The sequence below is a fragment of the Dicentrarchus labrax genome, unplaced genomic scaffold (assembly GCF_905237075.1).
Source record: "Dicentrarchus labrax unplaced genomic scaffold, dlabrax2021, whole genome shotgun sequence".
Classification (NCBI taxonomy): domain Eukaryota; kingdom Metazoa; phylum Chordata; class Actinopteri; family Moronidae; genus Dicentrarchus; species Dicentrarchus labrax.
In genome coordinates, this window is record NW_026136701.1 from 2,631,976 (window position 1) to 2,637,975 (window position 6,000).

Below are 6,000 nucleotides of genomic sequence, written 5' to 3' on the forward strand. Positions count from 1 at the left end.
GGTAAACATCGGGGTAGCTTTTCCCAGATGGAAAGAGCTAATGAAGGAGAAAGACTTTGAAAGGGACGCTGAAGTTGCCTGCCTTTTCCTCGACAGGTAGGCTTCTTGATACATAACGGCTACCGTAGTTGCAATACGCATTTGAAAACGCGAGGCACTAGAGAGAACTATTCGTTTGAATGCAAAATACAATTTCACCGCTAGTTGGGAGAAATTCCTACACAATGTCCCTTTAACACGCCTTTATCTGAATGAACCTGTCTGCGCTTTGAATCACACACAAATCTTTTCATAGGACGATGATTTCTCTTAATATTTTGGGAAATATCCAGTGTTTGCATGAAACCTGTGACTTGCTTTATAATGTGGAACAACATCCTCAAGTAGTTTCCCATTAATTAGGCTCACCTGGCAAACTAATAAAGACAAACCTGTCTGAGATTGATGTCAGTGATCTAAACAGACATGGGAAGCAGCACAATTGAAAACTTTAATTCTAAAGTTTTTTTAATTGAAATCATATTGCATAATAAATTGGAACACAGTGTAAAGTGAATAGAATTGGTCCAAGTACAGAACCTTGTGGAACTCCATGACTAACTGTAGTATTTTAACGAAGATTCATTGTTAACATGTACAAACTGAGAACGATCTGATAAGTATGACCTAAACCAGCTTAGTGCGGTTCCTTTAATGCCAATTTGATGCTCAAGTCTCTGTAAAATAATATTATGGTCAATGGTGTCAAATGCAGCACTAAGATACAAGTACAGAGACAAGTCCATTGTCGGAAGCACTTAAAAGGTTGTTATTAACTTTAACCAGAGCTGTCTCTGTGCTGTGAGAAACTCTAAATCCTGACTGAAAATCCTCAAATAAGCTGTTGCTATGTAAAAAGTCACACAACTGCTTGGCGACTACTTTCTCCAGAATCTTGGAGAGAAAGGGGAGGTTAGAAATCGGTCTATAGTTGGCTAAAACCCCTGGGTCAAGAGTGGGCTTTTTAAGAAGGGGTTTTATTACAGCTACTTTAAAGGACTCTGGTACATATCCTGATAATAAAGAAAGATTAATCATATCCAGTAAAGAAGTGCCAATTAAGGGTACAACTTCTTTGAGCAGCCTAGTTGGGATGGGGTCTAACAGACAGGTTGATGGCTTAGATATAGAAATTATTGAGGTTAACTGATGAAGATTGATAGCAGAAAAACAGTCTAAATATATATCTGATTTTACATTAGTTAAAGTTCCTGAACTTGGAGAGCCAGTGATAGCTGTTGATGGCATTTGGTGATTCATTTTCTCTCTAATGGTCATAATTTTATTATAAAGGAAGCTCATGAAATCGTTGCTACTTAAGGTTATGGGGATATGTGGCTCAATAGAGCTGTGACTGCCTGGCTACAGTGCTGAAGAGGAACCTGGGTTTGCTTTTATTTTCTTCTATTAGTGCTGAGTAATAGGCTCCTCTGGCATTACGGAGGGCCTTTCTATATGTTTTAAGATTATCTTGCTAAATTGAGCGATATTGTAATAATTTCGAAGAGCGCCATTTCCTTTCAGATTTCTGTGCTTTTTGCTTTAATTGGCGGGTTTGGTGGTCGTACCACGGTGCTAGTCTCCTATGTTTGAATAATTTCCTTTTTATAGGAGCGGTAGAATCTAATGTTGTTCATAGTGAGCCTGCAGCACTATTAACAAGATGACCAATTTGGGAGGGACTAAAGTCATTATATTCAGACATGGCATTGAATTAAACACTGAAGGAATCTCCTCCTTAAATTTAGCTACAGCACTGTCAGATAGACATCTGCTGTAGGAAGTTTTGCCTAATGGCTTATAATCTAATAGTATGAATTCAAAAGTTATTAAATAATGGTCAGATAGGAAAGGATTTTGTGGGAAGACTATTAAATGTTCAATATCAATGCCATGCGATAGGTCGAGGTCAAGAGTGTGATTAAAACAATGAGTTGGTTTATTTACACTCTGACAGAAGCCAATTGAGTCTATTAATGAAATAAATGCATTACTGAGGCTGTCATTGTCAACATCCACATGAATATTAAAATCACCTACCATAATTACTTTATCTGTTTTAAGGACTAAACTTGATGAAAACTCCTAGAATTCAGACAAAAATTTACCAGCTAATGTAAATGCAATGTAATACAGCAGCCTGAGCATGGTTGCAGACCACTCTTGTCCTCCCCCAAACACTTGTATTTTACCTTGATGGAAATGTCATGAGATCAAGAAAAGATGTGAAGGAGAATTCATAAGGACTTTTTTTTAAATCATTTTTATTTATAACACATACAGTGACAAACTCAGTGCTGTACAAATTATGGCTTGTTCACACTGCCTACCTGAGCAGCACATGTGTGTGGCAGAACGTTTCGCAATTCATTTCGCCGTCCATGTTAACAGATTAGAGCAGTCACACTGCCCGCCTGAGTCGCAAGTCTTGGCTGCAGCAACGCTTCAATCCGGTCGTGGTTGCCAGCAGAAATAGACAAAATGGTCTGTTCATAGTCATATTGACACTATACCAGCTACATATACACCTTTCACTACAGTTTCAATGTCTATATCTGTAGAATGTGTCACAGACATGGAAAAAAATAGAAATGTATTTTTTAAACTCAATACCTCCTATATCTGTTATAGAATAAAAGCTCTGTGGTGTTTCTGAGAACAGAATCCATTCATATGTTAACTAGGTTTTCATTGTATGGTAGTTATCAAAGGCAAACTCAGTAGAGACAGATAGGGCTGGCAGCAGTGCTCTGCAGCAGCCACGCAGCTGTTCAGCACCGTAGCTGTCACATGCTACTCAGGTAGGAAGTGCAACCAGGGCTGATGTTAGGTTTCCTGTCCAAAACAGAAACCTTCCTAAGCAAAAAAGCCTATTTGAATACAGCCTGACATGTTCATCATGGTTACCATGTTCACCATCTTGTATCAAAAATCAGTACCAAAAGAAAAGTGCAGCTGAGGCAGCTGGGAATGACATTAGTTTTGCTGGTATTTGGCCACAAACCAAAGTATTGAACAAATTCAAATTCTGATCTAATTATGAAAGTGAAAACAACTCAGCCTGAGGGGAACTCAAATGTCTGAACCAAATTACATGTCAATCCATCCAGTAGTTGTTGAGATAATTCAGTCTGGAACTGGTGAACCGATGAGTGGTTAAAATGCCTCTCACATCGCATTTACACACATTTTTATTCCATTAAAATGTGAATTCTCATGCAGCCAGTATAAACAGCTATACTGAAACATATATCAGTATATCAAAAAAAATTATGAATATCTGTTTCATTCGACACAGGCTGAAAAACATTGTCAGTGTTCATGTCTCACCATTTTTCTACTTGAGACTAAAACTGTGAATAAACAGCTCATCCTATTCTTACAGTACTGGCGCTGCTGTTTGCTAAGGAGATTAGTAGTAGTGCAGCAGAAGAAATGTGCAGAAGGTCTATCCTGTTTTCAAGCAATACAAGAGGAAATTGTGACCTTGAAATCCATATATTTCATCACAGCAGAGAGGGAAATAACCAATACTGAAAGGTAGCATAAAACAAAACCATTAACTGCAAAACATTCTATTTGAGTTCTCCATTAAAGTAATCGATTATTTAATTTAAAACCTTGGATGGATGCTCCAACTGACAGGTTATTGCGCTAACAACAAATGAATTTAATCTCCATCTAATGTTTTTCATTTCCCGTCCTTTCCTTTTTTGATTAACAACTAACACTTTTCTTTTATCTGAGCTTATTCTTCCTCCAGGGTCTCATTCACAGAAGCCTTCGCTCAGCAGAGTTCAGTAGTAGAAGGAAGACTCAGCAAAAAAACAGGTTTGTCCTTGATTTTTTTTTTTTTTTTAAGAGTTGTATAGTTTTCATAAAGTGTACATTATAGTAAGCAGTCTATTAATTTACAAGGTTAATGGGGTTCAGGTGAACTGAGGTGCAAGGCTGAGAATGTATAGAATAACCATTGTTATAGACTCAATCAGTGGCTTTTTGCATTGAAGCTTTGCTCACAAGTTCAGTGTGCTCAGCCATGACATACAGCCAACATACTGACCATAAAACAGAAAAAGCCTTCAGTGTCGTTCTTTGCTCTTCTATCAATGAAGAAATACTCTCCAGTTCTGATATAGGCGGCTGTGGTGCAGAGGCAGAGTGGGTTGTCCCCTAATCGGAAGGTTGTTGGTTTGATCCCTGGCTCCACCTGCCACATGTCAAAGTATCCTTGAGCAAGATACTGAACCCCAAGTTGCTCCTGAGTTTCTGTTCGATGGGCTTTGCCATTGCTTTGTTTTGAGTGGTAGGAAGACTAGAAAGGCGCTATACAAGTACAGGTCCATTTACCATTTACCATATAACTGATGCTAGCTAATGTCTTTAACAGCCCCTAATTACACACACCTAGCATTAAACCAGGCCCATAGCTCATGCTGTAGCTGCTGATGGTTCCTGATAGGATGCTTATTGGTCCACTGTGTGTGCACAGCCTGGCAAGAGGGGTTTTTCAAGTGATCTCGCACGTCCAGGTGCCTAGCAAGGTTAAGTTTGTACTGAACAGAGTTAAAACCAGCAACAGACTGAACTTCCAAGATCTGAGATTCAGCAATATAAGACTGAACTGAAGGCCTTGGTGCTTCAACAATGTGCTTTTTGGATCATCTAACAGTATCTGAAACCTTAAGATCCTATTCACACCTCTCATTAACATGCAATCTGCATTTGCACATCCTCTCTGGATAAAGAAAAACACATGGTAATGCCAGGTGTAAAGGCACGCATTGTTATCAGTATGCGATCGGATCAGCCTCATCTGGAGGTTGTCTGGCTGGCATTGTGATCAGATCTCAGCAGGAGCAAATACAATCCGCACAGCATGACCACATTCTTAAGAAAGAATAGCATTGTTTTTCTCAAGAATTGTTGGAGAAATCTCCTAATGAATGCTAATGTTGCTCCATGTCTCTTGGATGTGTAAATACTAGGGATGCACCGATCCACGTTTTTTCACTTCCGATCCGATCCCGATACCTGAATTTGGATATCGGCTGATACCGATACTATTCCAATACCAGAGCTGTGTTTGCTTTAATATTATTATTATCATTATTGTTGATTTTATATGAGGCTGAAATAAACTCCTCTCAACAGGCAAGTATGATATGTACGTATGTATGCACGTATGTCCCAAAAGGCAACTTGAGGTAAGTATAAGATCAGAAAAGGAAGTCAGAAAAACAGGAAATCCTGTTAACAGGAAAAATCCCATCCTGAAAACAAATATGCATCTGTAAGGGTTTCAAATTGATTGTCATGTCAATATTTATTAAATTCCCAAAATGTCAAATATTTGAGTCTTGAAATATAAGAAAAGTGTGTAAACATCTTCACACACACACACACACACACACACACACACACTATCAATAAAACAGTGTGCATCTGAACACCACAAGCACTGGCTCTTGTAGCATCAACAAATCAAGGTTTTAAAATGTCAATTATCTGAAATATAAGAAAAGTGCAATAACTGTAAACATCTTACGCACGCACACACACACGCACACACACACCTGGAGTTTACTTTGTTTTTGGAATGACTCCAGAAGTGATTCCTGACAGCTCGCCTAAAAAGTCCTCGTGCTCTTTCGTGTGGTGCTTTTTTTAAATGTTTGATTGCGTTCGTAGTGTTGTACGACGCGAGGGAGCTTCCGCGTCTCTGAATTACGGCTTTGCAAACATTGCATTTTGCTGTCTTGCTCTGCGGTGTTTCCAGTGTAAAGTATTTCCACACAGCGGACATGTTGGCTAGCCACAATGCTGCTCAATGCTATCCTGCTAGCTGGCTGCAAACTGTGGAATGGATTTCCTGAGCGGAGGCGTGTCTCATTGAGCCGCACCTCCGTTCAGCAAATCCATTCCACAGTTTGCAGCCAGCTAGCAGACTGGCCGGCAGGA